This window comes from Pelobates fuscus, chromosome 7, assembly GCF_036172605.1.
Source record: "Pelobates fuscus isolate aPelFus1 chromosome 7, aPelFus1.pri, whole genome shotgun sequence".
Classification (NCBI taxonomy): domain Eukaryota; kingdom Metazoa; phylum Chordata; class Amphibia; order Anura; family Pelobatidae; genus Pelobates; species Pelobates fuscus.
This window is the reverse complement of record NC_086323.1, coordinates 210,452,698-210,471,293: the sequence shown is the minus strand read 5'-3', so window position 1 is coordinate 210,471,293 and position 18,596 is coordinate 210,452,698. Positions and strand designations below refer to the sequence as shown.

Here is an 18,596-nt window from a genome sequence, read left to right as displayed (position 1 = left end):
GACAGGAGAGCTGCTTCCTAGAGCCCTCCTCCTGTCCACCTGACCTGGAAGCAGAGTAAGCGCCTGCCATTTTGGACAGACAGGTGCCTACTCTGCATGGATGGTGAACCTATGGGCGCGTGCCCACAGTGAGGGCCCGGCTTGCCACCGGTTCGCCATCACTGCCCTAGGGTGTCTACTTTTAAAAAATATATGGTTTTATGGGGGTAAATTATATTGTCCAGCTTCAAAAATGTCCCAAATGGGACATGGGTGCTTGATGACTGAAAATTCCAAGTTGGAAAACTGGAATGCACACCCTCCAAATAAGGTATTTTAGCCCCCAGAGAACCCGGCACACCTATACGTGGGTGGTATCGCTGTACTCAGGAGATGTTGCTGAACACTTATTGGGGTGTTCTTTGGCAGTACATGTATTCTTAAATTGCTATATGTGTCAAAATAAAACACCAATTGTTTTTGTTTACATTTGGCATAGACTGGTGGTAAAATGGTTGCATGAAAAGATTCAAAATACCCCAGGTTTAATACCTTAGGTTATCTTCTTTTAAAAAATATATACATGTGTAGGGTTATTCAGGGATTCCTGACAGATATCAGTGTTACAATGTAACTTGCATTAATTTTGAAAACAAATTGGTTTGGAAATAGCAAAGTGCTACTTGAAGGTATAGCCCTATAACTTGCAAATCGAGCTAAGAACATGTTAACATTGGGCATTTTTAAACTCAGGACAAAATGTAGAAACTATTTAGTATGGGTGGCTTTTGGTGGTTGTAGATGTGTAACAGATTTTGGGGGTCAAAGTTCTAAAAAAAAATTGTTTGAATTTGTTCATCATATTAAAAAAATAAAATAAATTATAGTAAATTATATGATATGATAAAAATAATGGTATCTTTGGAAAGACCATTTAATGGCGAGAAAAACGGTATACAATATGTGAGGTTACAGTAAATGAGTAAGTGGAAAATTACAGCTAAACACAGCAGAAATGTAAAAAAAGCCCTGGTCCAAAACAGTAAGAAAATTTAAAAACGGCTTGGTCAATAAGGGGTTGAATATGGTCTCCTCCTTTACTGTGTTGGTTCCCTTTATGTATTTAAATGTTTCTATCATATCCCCCCTGTCTCGTCTTTCCTCCAAGCTATACATGTTAAGATCCTTTAACCTTTCCTGGTAAGTTTTATCCTGCAATCCATGAACCAGTTTAGTAGCCCTTCTCTGAACTCTCTCTAAGGTATCAATATCCTTCTGAAGATAGGGTCTCCAGTACTGCGTACAGTACTCCAAGTGAGGTCTCAACAGTGTTCTGTACAATGGCATGAGCACTTCCCTCTTTCTACTGCTAATACCTCTCCCTATACAACCAAGCATTCTGCTAGCATTTCCATCTGCCCAGTGTCTACCTGGAGTGGCTGACAGGGCAGGAACAAATCCAAAACATAATCTCTGGAGGGGCACTGGTAATGGGTTGTAGTGGGGTGATAGAGACTCTAATTGAGGGGTTAGAGGCTGTAGTGGGGGGGTATGAGTAAATGGGGGTTTGGAATAGTTGTAGCAGAGACCCTCTGGCTGTCCATCATATTCCCTTTTTATGTGTTATTTGGCCACAAGACTTTCGTGTGGATGTATTGTGTCCAGAAGCATCCGTCTGGTTGTTCGTTAAAAAGCCCCAAAAGACTACAATGAAACACTTAGTTCGGCATACGAATAAAATACCGAACAACCAGACCACCCTTGAGAGAAGTGTGTCTGCAATTTACCTCCCCATTCATTTTATTAAATCTGAATTGAAAAGCATGAACTCATTGCTGTATTCCCTGGGTGGCCGCCATTCGGCATACGAACACGTGGCGGCGGCCATCTTAGCATTTGCACGCTCAGTGGTGTTTTGTTGTCGAGTGTCTGGAACCCAAATCAGACACTCGACTACGCGAACAACGCTAAGACATCCAGAGCTCCATAACTGCCGACTGAAACACACAAACAACCCGCCGTTCGGCTAAATGAATCCCACTAACTAGGGGATTCATACGAATGCCAGCTCAGCCCTGGCTGGCAAGGATTTTGGGGACTTTTTACTCACGAACAACCAACCGCAAGGCCAAACTGTATGGAACTGATTTTGGCTATTGCTGCCTGTGCGGTCCCGAACCCCTGGTCCGATCTGGGTGATTTTTAAATATGTTGCTCACCCAGATCAGGGCTACCAGGGGATACCACATTTAGGGGTGTATCTGGTATATTTAGGGGAACATCCAGGAATTGGGGAAAAGTATGTACCGTATAAGTTAATTATCCGTTAAGCTGAGGGGAGGAGATGTGTGGGAGGTAACGTGTATCTGGTTATTGTACTAATTATTGTGGGTATCTCCCTTGCATGGGAGAGATGCATAAAAGCAGGGTATGTGGAATAAAAGATCAGTTCTGCTCCTGATACTGTGTGTCGTCCAGTCATTGGGAAAGGTGATGGGATATCCTTGGATTGCTTTATTCGCTGTGGATACTATTCTGTTGGGTTTTACTATTTGTTCCTGAGCCTCACTTGGATTACCAGCGGAAATAGTCTGTGAGAGACCAGTTCTCCGCTACAATAGTAGTGGTGCATAAGGGCTGTTTTAGGAGGGTTAGGGGCTTAAGTTTGTGGATTGCTGCAATTAGGGAAAGAGGCTGTAGTGGGGAGGATATAGGGTGCAATTGGAAGAAAGAGGCTGTAGTGGGGAGGTAAGGACTGTAATGAGGGCATGGGGTGTAACAGGGGAGTTAGGGGCTATAGTGGGGGAATGGGGTGCAAAAGAGGAGTTGGGGGGGCGGGGCCTGACCAGCATGGCGGAGGGTCACAACTTGCAGGAGCTCCCTAGCATAGTACTTGACCAAGCATGGAACAGAGACTCCTGCCGCTCACAAAATCGACCCACAAATGTAATTTTTAATTGCTGAAGACAGCGGCTGTAGCGTTCCAGCACGGAAAACCGGGATGCCAACTGCCAACAACCAAGCAGAGTGGTTGCGGCCTAGAGAGGACCCTGGGCGGAAGAAGCGGCTGACCTCCCGTCCTCTGTCTCTTACCCCAGCAAGACCACACAGAGTCCCGTTCCCCCTCCCCTCCCCCAGCCCAGACCCACACTCCACTGCCAACGGAGTGGTTGGACCCGAACAAATCACAAAGCGAATCCTCGAAAAGCAACTTGACACACAAAAGGCCAGGCGCACTCACCTGCCACAACCAAACAAAGCGTGTAATCACACACTGCAGACCAGTGGCCCGGGGGACCCTGGAGTCAAGTCTTGATGCTATCCTGGAGGCTTTTTGGGCGAAGCTGGCGGTAAAAGCAACAAATCCCAAATGGGAACCCCAAACAAAAGTTCAGAGCCAGAAGACACATAATGACCGCAAACCACAAAACACACAGCGGCGCCCAGCACCCACTACAGCCGGCAACTGCCTTCCAGGGAAGGGAAACACTAATAGACCGACAGCAACCACGCCAGAGGAGCAAATTATACGCAAGGCGATGCAAGTTCGCGACCCGACCCTGTTCTCCCTTGGTGGGGACGAACTTGGGCATTGTTGGGCCCCCGGCCAGCGGCATAGAGAAACGGACCTCAATACGGGCCTGGGTCCACGGAGCTTCTTCGCCTCACCTCCGCCCGGCAAACAGAAATGGAGCCCTCAGAGGCTCGATCCACCACGCGCATCCCATAGCCGGCCTGGACGGAGACTACAAAACGTGGCCCACTGAGTGCATCGGCTGACTCCTTGGCCCCCTGAGACCGGCGCTACCCAACGGTTACCGAATCCGCTACCATTACTGGCCACCCACGCCACTCCCATGGAGGCTCACCGGATCTACGGGGCAGAGACTCAAGCTATTATGTAGATTATCACTCACATCTGTTTGAAAGTGAACCCAGTTGTTTTTTTCATGCATGCTCTGTCAATCATAGCCAGGGGAGGTGTGGCTAGGGCTGCATAAACAGAAACAAAGTGATTTAACTCCTAAATGACAGTGAATTGAGCAGTGAAATTGCAGGGGAATGATCTATACACTAAAACTGCTTTATTTAGCTAAAGTAATTTAGGTAACTATAGGTGACTATAGTGTCCCTTTAATTAATTGTATCTCAATCTCAATCTCTAAATTGAACTTTAAATCACATACAGGAGGCTCTTGCAGAGTCTAGCAAGCTTTTAACATAGCAGGGGATAAGAAAATCTTAATTAAACAGAACTTGCAATAAAGAAAGCCTAAATAGGGCTCTCTTTACAGGAAGTGTTTAAGGAAGGCTGTGCAAGTCACATGCAGGGAGGTGTGACTAGGGTTCATAAACAAAGGGATTTAACTCCTAAATGGCAGAGGATTGAGCAGTGAGGCTGCAGGGGCATGTTCTATACACCAAAACTGCTTCATTAAGCTAAAGTTGTTCAGGTGACTATAGTGTCCCTTTAACAGCACTTTTGGATAGAGGTAAACTGGTGTGTATCCTGAAACAAAAGGAATATGAATTTTTTTATGTTGAATCACCCAGGACCCCAGTTTTTTTACATTCTACCAAAGGTGCATAAGGATCTCCATAACCCACCAGGAAGACCGATTGTCTTGGGGATTGGCTCAATCTCTAACAATTTATCGAAATATATTGATTCCTCTCTCCAACCAGTGGTTTTTAAAACAATAAAACAATAGAATAAATACTGCACCAGTAAACGAAATGACAATGATCCTGCTGGAGTTGAAACGCGTTTGCTGCTGGACCAAAGTCTTGTATCTGGGACTTTTTCTTATTTACTCTACAGTGTTTTATTTAGGCTTTGTGCCTGGTATATTTTACTATTTATACACTGCTTATTGACCCTGTTTTAATTGTTTATTTGTTCAATACATTTTGGATTCTGCACTTTGTATCCTGTGCTGCTCTCCTCAAGGATATTGTTTTAGCCTTTTTCGGCTCCCTTCTGCTAATTATATAGAGCCTGGGACGGCTCTAAATCCTGTGAGTTTTACTCTACATAAGGGGTCTATCATTATATATATATATTTTGCACTATGTGATGTCATTTGTGTTTTTTAGATTGATCCCGAATTGTCATTTCGTTGACTGGTGCAGTATTTATTCTATTGTTTTATTATTTATCTCTAAGTGTTGTGGGATTCACTTTTCACTGCACCAGCAATTTTATATTTGTGATAATTAATAGCGCCAATACCCCTTGATTTCTTTGTAGTTTTTAAAACAAAGTCCTTTCTGAAGGATACAACAGACGTCCCGAGGATGCTGAAGGACTTTGAATGGAAGGAGGGATATTGCCTGGTAACCTGTGATGTCACTTCTCTATATACATGTATGCCACATGATATAGGATGTGCAGCAGTCAAGTATTTCTTAGAACAAGATCAGACATTCTTATCTGCACAAATTGATGGACTCTGAATAACAATTACTTCTGGTTTGACTCTTCTTTTTATTTACAGAAAAGAGGGACAGCGATGGGCAGCACTTACGCACCCAGCTATGCAAATATTTTTATGGCCCACTGGGAGAATTCTTTTATTTATAATTGTGGCGAAAGTAACCTCGCCACTTGTTTTTTGGAGGGTCCTGTTTGCCAGCCTCCTGCCCTGCGACTATGGCCCTGGGATGTATTGCCCTTCTAGGAACTGATTTGGGCTTAATGGATGTTTATATTGATGTTCCTGGCCCTTAAACTACTTTGGAGCAGTGTTACCCCAGATAGCTATGCCATGGAGCCCATTCGTATAACGAAAGACTATGTGAAATACTTTGGCTCCATGGCAATTGAATTGTATGTATGTGATCTGAGCGCCATTCAGTAATAATGTGCGCTCAGACCTAAGCTATCTGGGGATATGTTGAATGTACCTGTTTTATGCAGTAGCTGCACAGTTATATATTTTTACGTATTTTATTGTATTTTGAGTATGCCGATTCTGAAAATGTAAGTTTTATGTGAATGTGATGTATACTTTTAGAGTTATGAATATTGTGTAAAACTGTGTATTTTCCTGCCTGATAATTAAGTTAGACCATTGTGTTCAGTAATTATATCACAGGCAGAGGGGAGGATTTTGTGTGGGAGTGTCTGAGTGTATTGTACGTATTGATTGGTTGTTCTGCAAAACCCTGTGGGCAGTATTATGTGTGTAAAATGTGAATAAAAGAGGCTGTATGTGCCAGTACAGACAGTTCTTCTTCACCCTCAATCTAGAGTCCAGTCTCTTATTGGGGGAATTGATGTATCACTATAAGGGATTGCTATACTCTGCATGTTCCCTTGGATAATCACTTCTAAGCTCTTTTAAGAGCTTGTTCCTGTCTTGCTCTCGGAAGGAGTCTACGGTGGGTATGGTGTCTGCTGGAGTCCTTGGAGCCCTCAGGAAGGCTAGGAACATCCAATAACGGAGGTACCCAGTCAGGGTGCCAAGTGATCCGTTAATAATGAACATAGCTGGACTGCGCGGGTGCGGGCCTATGGCTGTTATATTGATGATATGATTTTAATTTTGGGAAGGCACAGAAGACAATTTTAGAGATTTTTTAGAATACCTGAATAATAATACTTGGGTCATACGCCTTACAAGTAATATCAGCACTATATGTATTGACTTTTTATATCTCAAAATATACGTAGAAAATGGGGTCCTGAAAACACAGACTTTTTAAAAAAAAAAAGTTGATGTGAATGGCTATGTTTCATATCACAGTGGGCACTATTCGCCATGGCTTAAAAACATACCCAAGGGCCAACTACTTAGGTTGAAATGGAATTGTACAGAGGAAAAAGTGTTTGATCAGCAGGCTGAAGACCTTCTACAGAAATTTAGGGAAAAATCCTATCCAGACGATATCCTAAAAAAAGCTTTTAACGAGGTGAAACCAATTGCACAAATCGATCTAATTCAAAAAGAAAAAGTGAAAAATATGAACCAGGAAAGTTTTAATGAAGTGTTAGTCTTTGATTTTAATAATCAGCATAAATATTTGATAAAAACTATCAACAGATTCTGGCCAATATTAAAAACAGACAAAGACTTAAGTGGGCTACTCCCGTCCAAACCCAAAATTACCTTTAGGGGGGCTCCGAGTTTAAGAAGCAATCTTGTACAAAGTTACTTGAGAGAAAAGCCTAAGAGAGTAACGGAGAATTTCCTAGGACACCCCATCGGTTTCTACAGATGCAAGATGTGTCTTGCCGGTAGGAATATGGGGAATATTAAAGAGAGCAAAGTAGAAAAATTAAGGTCAGAGAGAACGCAAAGAGAATTCAAGATTAAAGAGCACATCACTTGTCACAGCAATAATGTGATCTATTTGTTGAAATGTCCATGTAGACTGGAGTATGTGCGAAGGACGACCCGTCCACTCCACATAAGGATAAGAGAACATATTTATAACATTAGAAAAGGATTAGAAAGTCATAGTGTCTCAGAACATTTTAAGAAAGTGCATGGACAGGATCCACGGGGACTAGAGTTCATAGGCATTAAGAAGGTACAGCGGGACTGGAGGGGAGGTGATTTTATTCGTAAGATCGGACAGGAGGAGATGAGATGGATCTTTCAAATGGAAACACTAACTCCATCCGGTCTTAACAAAGATTTTGAACTTTACAATTTTCTGTAGTATTTTAAAATGTTTATGTTTTTATATTTGTGATCTTAAATTGTGCTTTTTTTTTTTCATGATATATGAGGATTTGTTTTTTATTATATTTTTTTATGTAGTGTATAGTTTTTACTGATTGTTACATCGTGAACATATTTATTTATATTCACGATGCTAATTAAGCAAAAATGGTTTTTTTGGAATTTCTTATTACATATAGAAATATGTGCAAAATTTGGTTTAGGCAATATACCCCTTTTATCAAGTTTTAAGTATTTTTAAAAGTAGTTGTTTCTTTTTCTCTTTTTTTCTAAACAAACGAGCTGCCATGAAATAAAGTTTCAAAGTGGTAAATACCCCCATTTATGTAGGGGTGTATATGTTTTTTGTTCTCTAATCAGGTTTTTAGATGGATTTTTTGTGGTATTATGAGAATGTGTGCTGCCACTTTAAGAAAAGAAATTGTCTTTTTTATTTAGAATTGTAAATGTATATATTTACTTAAATTCATACTGCTAATTGAATAAAATAATTTTTTTTAGAGTTTCTTATTGCCCACCGATATATGTGAAAAATCGGTTTATGTGTGTATGTATGTTATATGAAAGAGGTTTTCCAAATGTTAAACACCCTCATTTATTTAGGGTTATATATGTTGTCTGTCCCTAAATCAGGTTTCTAGGTGGATTTTTAGTGGGATTATGAAAATGTATGCTGCCACTTTATAAAAAAGGAATCGTTTTTATATTCATAGTTTTGAATATCTGAGACCCCATTTCTATCAGTTAGCACTGGGATCAGCAGTGCTACTAATAAGAGACTTAATTTGGACTTTGTAATGTTGACGAGAAAGTTTGTATTGATTTTAAAATGGTTGGTAACATGAACTGGTGTATATAAGACACAGGACAGTGGGAGGAAGCATCAGCCGTTTGACAAAGCCCTGTGGGCGAGGCGAAACGCGTCACGGACCCGGAACCAGGAAGTGAATTGGAGACAGTCGGTAACAGCAGCCGGAGGATTTTTACATTGCATGAGTATATGGAACTTTCTTTGCGGTTTCCTGAGGCTGGTGAGCGGACTAACTACCTCCACAACAAGTTTTGCTGTTTTTAAATTGCTATTAATAAAGTATACTTACCTGAGATCCGGATTGCAAGCTTCTTTTCCCGGATCCCACGCACTCTAGGGGCTGATCCTCCCTGAGTGCTATAGCAACGAGTGGTGCTTTTACCACTCCAATTTTGTGAATGTAACACCTAAAAGGCACCTCTGTTTGCTTTATTCTATATATTTATAAGTGAATTACTTATTCTGTTTTTGTCTCCTTAATAGGTGTCAGAGTGATTTCCATGTTTGCAAGTATACCATCAGATTGGGCTTTGTTTCACCACAACCACTGTTTGTTTTTCAATTATTTATAATATTTCCACTCTGTATACACCTCATTTCATGTACACAGGGTTACTTTCACTCTCTATAAGAGGTCCATAGTGAATACGATTTTTGTTATTGCGCACCATCACTACTGTAAGTTATTTTATGTTCAAATCGTTTTACCAGGATTTGTTTTTGTTGGTTGCTGCATGTACTAAGATCCTTCTCCCATTTGTGCCATCTTATTGATAAGAGATAAGAAATAAAGAGATAATAAATAAAGAGATAATAAATAAAGAGATAATAAATAAAGAGATAAGAAATAAAGAGATAAGAACGAAAGAGATAAGAACGAAAGAGATAAGAACGAAAGAGATAAGGAATAGAGATAAGGAATAGAGATAAGGAATAGAGATAAGAATAGAGATAAGAATAGAGATAAGAATAGAGATATGAATAGAGATAAGAGTAGAGATATGAATAGAGATAAGAATAGAGATAGAGATAAGAAGAGAGCTAGAGATAAGAATAGAGATAGAGATAAGAAGAGAGATAGAGATAAGAATAGAGATAGAGATAAGAATAGAGATAGAGATAAGAATAGCGATAGAGATAAGAACAGAGATACGACTAGAGATAAGAACAGAGACAAGAACAGAGACAAGAACAGAAACAAGAACAGAGATAAGAACAGAGACAAGAACAGAGATAAGAACAGAGATAAGAACAGAGATACGAACAGAGATACGAGGGGGCGGGGCCTGACCGCCATGCTGGCCGGCCGCATGGCACAACAGCTCCAGCAACTTTCGACTTATTAGCCCACAATAAGGCACTTTTGGACCTACCTGACGACCTACCGCGGTGGGCCGGCACATGAGGAGACACTGGACCCGGGGAGAGGCTTGCAGTTAATGTTCTAGTCCCTCGGAAAGATATGCATCGTTCCTTTCGGATGAGGCCTACTCAGGCGGTGAGTGAGGCGGACGGCCGCCGCCCGCTATCCTGCCCGATGATATCCAGCCAGACTCCCTCAGCTGGGAGGACCGGGCCCTGCCCTCCCCCCCTGGGCCGGTGGGGGTGATCCTGGCCCACACCCTGTACGCCCTGCAGCCCCTGCTTTACCGGAGCTCTCGGGGCCCCAACCGGCCGCCAAAACGAAGAACAGACCGGGAGCCACATCTAAAATGGAGGCACAGTGACCCTGCTGACCCACACTGTTACCTCTGGCTCCCAAGAGGATGCAATCCCCTCCAAATCCATGCAGGCCCTGCATACCTGCATGGAGCAGCCCAATACACATTGACACACAGCCTCAGTCTCTGCCTGGCTAAACAGCTACCAAGGCCCTGAGTCCACACACGGCGAAAAGGCGGGAGCGGCTACAAGCTGACACAAAAGTCACACAAAGCACAGACCCAGCTACCCAGACCCATCAGACAACCCCTCCAGAAGACTTACACAGAGTGCACTTCATCGCTCCGTCCCACGGATCTGGCCCGCAACGCCTCCACAACAGCACAGCGACCCTCCACAGCCAGACTGCAAGGGGAGGACACCAACGGCTGGAGGATAGCGGCAAAGGCAAACTCCTTATCACAGGGGGACATACCAGCCTTACACATCCACACTACAGACCCCAGGCAGAGAGGACTTGAGAAAACAGCTCTGCCCTCACTGAGGGTGCAGAGCCTGCTTAACATCCTTCCATGGAGTCTGGGTATACAACTGCCTGCTGCTGGGGTGTTCCTACATCACAAGCAAGTGCTCTCAGGACTCTAAGTATATGATAGCTCTTCAATACTGGACTGCAAAGTTAAGTTTAAAATGTAGACACGGTCCCTAAAATATCCAATCCAACGCCATGACATAGGTCCCCTGAAAGGGTTAACCTATTAACCATAAGCACTAAGCTTAACTTAACCCATAGTTCAACCTAAGCTTACCTTCTTGTAGTTTCTGCAGCATGTGATAGCACAGTCCAACCTGTTACGCTCTTGGCAATAGCAATGGCAAAAGCAAATAGCCAGCTCCAGCAAACGTTAACCCATGAGTAACTAACCATTTAAACAAAATATGCAAGTCCCATCAAGTGCCCTCACCATGTTTATATGCATTATAGGCTCTACTTGCTTCTGGGGCATAACAAGCCTGTCTGTAACAATGGTACTTACTTGCATTTTATGACCAAACCTAGTAATATTATCTCAAGCTAAAGTGTTCCATGCAGCATGTATAACCTATTGTTTGCTTTTATTTTACTACGCCTGTCTCTGTTAACTCTTGAATTTCTAATCTAAAAAAAAAAGTGCAATGCATCTTGTATTTTTTACCAAAATGTCACCAATAATCTTCTACTGTAATAACCTTTGGTATTACTGACATATGTAATTATAAATGCACTTTCAAAAATAAAGAATTGAAAGAAAAAAAAAAAAAAAAAAGAACAGAGATACGAATAGAGATACGAATAGAGATAAGAATAGAGCTAAGAATAGAGCTAAGAATAGAGCTAAGAATAGAGATACGAATAGAGCTAAGAATAGAGATACGAATAGAGATACGAATAGAGATACGAATAGAGATACGAATAGAGATACGAATAGAGATACGAATAGAGATACGAATAGAGATACGAATAGAGATACACACACATCACAGACAAACAAAATAAAAAGCTATTCAACTTACCGAATAGAGCTTGACAGCTGCTTTCTCAGAGTCTGCTTTTTAGGCAAAGATTTTGTAATAAACACAAACCTTAAAAAAAAGAAATTGGCATGTTGTTTTATGTACCTTTCATTTGATTATCGACATCATTCAGTAATGGGTAAGGGTACGGGGGGAGGCAGGTCCCCTTATTTTACATGGAGTTGCTAGATTAGAAATACAGCCAGTGATTGCTCACTATTTGGTAGATATGACCTACCTGACGCATGAGGGAGGATTTACAACATGTTATGATATTGACCCCCATAGGCTCACTTGTTTTTTAACTAATAAATGCAGTTACTGGCTAGCCATTACCCCGCTGGCTGCTAGCACGGCCATGGAATATTCGTACTTAAAATGATCATTTGCTAGTAAAAAGCCAGAGAACGATATTGTGCGAACGTGCATCCTTCTGGACACATTCGGTCACAATTTGTTTTTGTCAATAGTTTTGTTCTGCTCAGATAACAAACAGGCTTGCATTGAGCCAAGATCAGTAAAATACATAACAAGACAGTGTGGCAATCATAATATCAGCACAATTTTAAGGGATAGAGACAAGAGATAACACGATAAAGCCAAGGGAACATCATAGAAGTAGTGGCTAAGTATGGTTACTGACAATATGAGATATATACACAGTGCAACAGCACAGACAAAGCCTAGGAAGATCATGAGGCATATGTCAATCAAGCTTAAAATTGCATTGGTAACATAGGAACTGCGAGTGGTGCGAGACCCGATGCCTCTACAGCAGGCATGTCAAACTTGCGGGCCGCATGAGTACATGCCTAGTGTTCCAATCAGAGTAGGTACCTGCTTTCCCCACATTGCTAAAACTTAACCGGCCGGGGAGGAGGGCCAGCAAGGGAGCTCAGTCTTCCTGCTCCTCACTGCTCCCTCGCGTGCGCCGTCTGTAGTGAAGCCGGGCGCCGGAATATTACGTCATATTCTGGCACCCAGCATCACTAAACCATGCGAGGGAGCAGTGAGGAGCAGATAGAAGATCCCCACTGGATGCCAGGGAGAGGCCCCACATCGGCTCCAAAAGGTAGGGAGCAATAAAGAAAATGTGTGTGCAAGAATGTGTGTGTGTGTTGGTCAGTGTTGCATTGGCTGTGACTGGACATGCATGGAGGCACGCAATGCCACGTCACATTCCAACGTGACATCAACGTGCTCCACCTTCACAGGGTTTCAAGAAGTAGCGGGAGGATCAGATTTGGCACAGGGTGTGGACGGTGCCATTTGGGGTATACCAGAGGCCGGACTCCAGAGTCGCATACTGGCAGCGGCAATGTGGAGTGGAGTCTGCTTTTTTTTTGGCTAGAGGGTGGCGCTGGGATTTAGTAGAGGGGAAGGAGTGGGATTTAGTGTAGGGGGGGGGGATTGGGACTGAGATTCAGTATAGGGGGTGCTGTAGAGGGGTTGCCATTTTTTTTTTAATACTGTAATTTTCACAATAAAACTATGTTTCTATGAAAATTTAAAGGTTTGTTTTTTTTGCGGCCCACATAAATGTAAACCTTGTTTATGTAGCCCGTGCTAGACTTTGAGTTTGACATGCTTGCTCTACAGGGGGGCCATAGCAGAGAGCTCCGCTCCACTACAGGTATAGTGCACCCCTCTGCTGCCATGCAATATAGAATGTGATGGCAGATAAGAACCATTCGGCCCATCTAGTCTGCCCAATTTTCTAAATACTTTCATTAGTCCCTGGCCTTATCTTATAGTTAGGATAGCCTTATGCCTATCCCACGCATGCTTAAACTCCTTTACTGTGTTAACCTCTACCACTTCAGCTGGAAGGCTATTCCATGCATCCACTACCCTCTAAGTAAAGTAATAATTCCTCATATTATTTTTAAACCTTTGTCCCTCTAATTTAAGACTATGTCCTCTTGTTGTGGTAGTTTTTCCTCTTTTAAATATAGTCTCCTCCTTTACGGTGTTGATTCCCTTTATGTATTTAAATGTTTCTATCATATCCCCCCTGTCTCGTCTTTCCTCCAAGCTATACATGTTAAGATCCTTTAACCTTTCCTGGTAAGTTTTATCCTGCAATCCATGGACCAGTTTAGTAGCCCTTCTCTGAACTCTCTCTAAGGTATCAATATCCTTTTGGAGATAAGTCTCTAGTTCTGCGTACCAGGCTCGGACTGGCCATCGGGCATACTGATGGGCGTGGGCCGAGGCCGGCGGAGGAGATCACAGAATCTCCCCTGTCAGCCCCTGCAGGGCCAGCACTATCCGAGCGCCGGCCCTGCTGTGTGCCTTCATGGGCCGGTGGACAGATCAAAGATCTCCCTCACTGGCCCAGAGGCACTAAGATGTAGCCGCCGGCTGGGGAGGGAGGCAGGAGAGGACCCGGTTGCTCCCGGCAGTAGGATTTGGGGTTTTCATGAGCTGAAAGCCATAATCATCGCACTTATGACAAATCACAGCTTGAACTATCTTGCTTTGCATGTTATGCGTCTATCTCATATATTAGTTTCCCCTTTTACGTTGCATTACTGAAATAAATGAACCTTTGCACGATATTCTAATTTTTTGAGTATCACCTGTATATACATGGTTAACTGAATAAATGCCTTTAGAAATCGGAGCCTTGGTAATCCACCGGGAGTCTGGCTAGCAAAGCTTAGGTCAAAGGCTACTATAAACAGGCCTTCATCCATCATTCTTAACGAGAACCATGTGGTAACCATTCCTATACAAAGAAAGTCTGTTACCAATAGAATACTAGGTAAGGATTCTCAGTTTCAGTGTTCTGGAAGTAATTTGAATAAAAATTTATAATATTCATATCACCATGACAATCATACAACACAAATATTTAAAGTTCATTAAATATATTTCACAGAGCTGGATACAATACAGAGACTGCCATACAATACACAGAGCTGGGTACAATACAGACTGCCATACAATACACAGAGCTGGATACAATACAGAGACTGCCATACAATACACAGAGCTGGATACAATACAGAGACTGCCATACAATACACAGAGCTGGATACAATACAGAGACTGCCATACAATACACAGAGCTGGATACAATACAGAGACTGCCATACAATACACAGAGCTGGGTACAATACAGAGACTGCCGTACAATACACAGAGCTGGATACAATACAGAGACTGCCATACAATACACAGAGCTGGATACAATACAGAGACTGCCATACAATACACAGAGCTGGATACAATACAGAGACTGCCATACAATACACAGAGCTGGATACAATACAGAGACTGCCATACAATACACAGAGCTGGATACAATACAGAGACTGCCATACAATACACAGAGCTGGATACAATACAGAGACTGCCATACAATACACAGAGCGCCATACAATACACAGAGCTGGGTACAATACAGAGACTGCCATACAATACACAGAGCTGGATACAATACAGAGACTGCCATACAATACACAGAGCTGGGTACAATACAGAGACTGCCATACAATACACAGAGCTGGGTACAATACAGAGACTGCCATACAATACAGAGACTGCCATACAATACACAGAGCTGGGTACAATACACAGACTGCCATACAATACACAGAGCTGGGTACAATACAGAGACTGTCATACAATACACAGAGCTGGATACAATACACAGACTGCCATACAATACACAGAGCTGGATACAATACAGAAACTGCCATACAATACACAGAGCTGGGTACAATACAGAGACTGCCATACAATACACAGAGCTGGGTACAATACAGAGACTGCCATACAATACACAGAGCTGGGTACAATACAGAGACTGCCATACAATACACAGAGCTGGGTACAATACAGAGACTGCCATACAATACACAGAGCTGGATACAATACAGAGACTGCCATACAATACACAGAGCTGGATACAATACACAGACTGCCATACAATACACATAGCTGGATACAATACAGAGACTGCCATACAATACACAGAGCTGGGTACAATACAGAGACTGCCATACAATACACAGCGCTAGGTACAATACAGAGACTGCCATACAATACACAGAGCTGGGTACAATACAGAGACTGCCATACAATACACAGAGCTGGGTACAATACAGAGACTGCCATACAATACACAGAGCTGGGTACAATACAGAGACTGCCATACAATACACAGAGCTGGATACAATACAGAGACTGCCATACAATACACAGAGCTGGGTACAATACAGAGACTGCCATACAATACACAGAGCTGGATACAATACAGAGCCTGCCATACAATACACAGAGCTGGATACAATACAGAGCCTGCCATACAATACACAGAGCTGGATACAATACAGAGCCTGCCATACAATACACAGAGCGCCATACAATACACAGAGCTGGGTACAATACAGAGCCTGCCATACAATACACAGAGCTGGATACAATACAGAGCCTGCCATACAATACACAGAGCGCCATACAATACACAGAGCTGGATACAATACAGAGTCTGCCATACACTACACAGAACTGGGTACAATACAGAGACTGCCATACAATACACAGAGCTGGGTACAATACAGAGACTGCCATACAATACACAGAGCTGGGTACAATACAGAGACTGCCATACAATACACAGAGCTGGATACAATACACAGAGCTGGGTACAATGCAGAGACTGCCATACAATACACAGAGCTGGGTACAATGCAGAGACTGCCATACAATACACAGAGCTGGGTACAATACAGAGACTGCCATACAATACACAGAGCTGGGTACAATACAGAGACTGCCATACAATACACAGAGCTGGGTACAATACAGAGACTGCCATACAATACACAGAGCTGGGTACAATACAGAGACTGCCATACAATAGACAGAGCTGGATACAATACAGAGACTGCCATACAATACACAGAGCTGGATACAATACAGAGACTGCCATACAATACACAGAGCTGGGTACAATACAGAGACTGCCATACAATACACAGAGCTGGGTACAATACAGAGATTGCCATACAATACACAGAGCTGGGTACAATACAGAGATTGTTATACAATACACAGAGCTAGGTACAATACAGAGACTGCCATACAATACACAGAGCTGGGTACAATACAGAGACTGCCATACAATACACAGAGCTGGGTACAATACAGAGACTGTCATACAATACACAGAGCTGGATACAATACACAGACTGCCATACAATACACAGAGCTGGATACAATACAGAAACTGCCATACAATACACAGAGCTGGGTACAATACAGAGACTGCCATACAATACACAGAGCTGGGTACAATACAGAGACTGCCATACAATACACAGAGCTGGGTACAATACAGAGACTGCCATACAATACACAGAGCTGGGTACAATACAGAGACTGCCATACAATATACAGAGCTGGATACAATACAGAGACTGCCATACAATACACAGAGCTGGGTACAATACAGAGACTGCCATACAATACACAGAGCTGGGTACAATACAGAGACTGCCATACAATACACAGAGCTGGGTACAATACAGAGACTGCCATACAATACACAGAGCTGGGTACAATACAGAGACTGCCATACAATACACAGAGCTGGGTACAATACAGAGACTGCCATACAATATACAGAGCTGGGTACAATACAGAGACTGTCATACAATACACAGAGCTGGGTACAATACAGAGACTGTCATACAATACACAGAGCTGGGTACAATACACAGAGCTGGATACAATACAGAGACTGTCATACAATACACAGAGCTGGGTACAATACAGAGACTGCCATACAATACACAGAGCTGGGTACAATACAGAGACTGCCATACAATACACAGAGCTGGATACAATACTCAGAGCTGGATACAATACAGAGACTGCCATACAATACACAGAGCTGGGTACAATACAGAGACTGCCTTACAACACACAGAGCTGGGTACAATACAGAGACTGCCATACAATATACAGAGCTGAGTACAATACAGAGACAGCCATACAATACACAGAGCTGGGTACAATACAGAGACAGTCATACAATACACAATACCCCAAGGTGGTATTCTGAGATATTACCTGTGTCGTGCAGGGGTAGATTAGAGGGGTCAATGCGTGGCTTAAGTCTTGGTGCAGGAAGGAGGGTTTGGGCGTTATTGGGGCACTGGACTGGGTACAATCTTTATAGCCGTGATAGATAGAACCTAAATGGGAGAGGGTCTGCAGGGCTGGGGGGCAGGATGGCTAGAGGGTTGGAGGAGATTTTAAGTAGTGGTGGGGGGGAGGGACATAGAAACCTACAGAATTTAGACAGGACAGAAAGCAAATGGGCTTTAGCTCAGCAGGAGGGGGGTGGAGATGGGGGGTGGGTAATATCAGAACAGAGGAGGTATGGAATACAAAGTCTGCACACTCTGATTTTATAACATGACTGGAGGCTTCATATTTGTTTAACCCCTTCAGGACCGGCCTGTTTCGGCCATGTTGTACGTTAAGGACCAGAGCAGTTTTAACACTTTTGTGGTGTTTGTGTTTAGCTGTAAATTTCCGCTCTCTCATTTACTGTTCCCATACAAGTTATATATTGTTTTTTTCACAACAAAAAGGGCTTCTGTACATACCATTATTTCTATCATGTCATATAATTTACTTTCAAAAAAATAATAAAATATTGTGAAAAATTAAAAAAAACATCTTTTTTGAGTTTTGCTTGAAAAATCTTTTACTTATCTACAAAAGCTAATGAAAAGAAATGCTAAATAGATCCCAGATTTTGTCCTGAGTTTAAACACCCAGTGTTTACATGTTTGTTTGTTTGTTTTTTGCATGTTATAGGGCTATAAGTACAAGTAGGAAATTGCTGTTTCAAAATATTTATTTCAAAAATGTATCAA

General features: G+C 42.4%; 1 pseudogene; it reads right to left on the bottom strand.

Annotated features, from left to right (window-relative positions):
- The window catches only part of LOC134569316 (oocyte zinc finger protein XlCOF7.1-like), a 39,349-nt pseudogene extending 21,352 nt beyond the window's left edge, over positions 1–17,997 (bottom strand).
- Between the last annotated feature and the right edge of the window lie 599 nt (positions 17,998–18,596).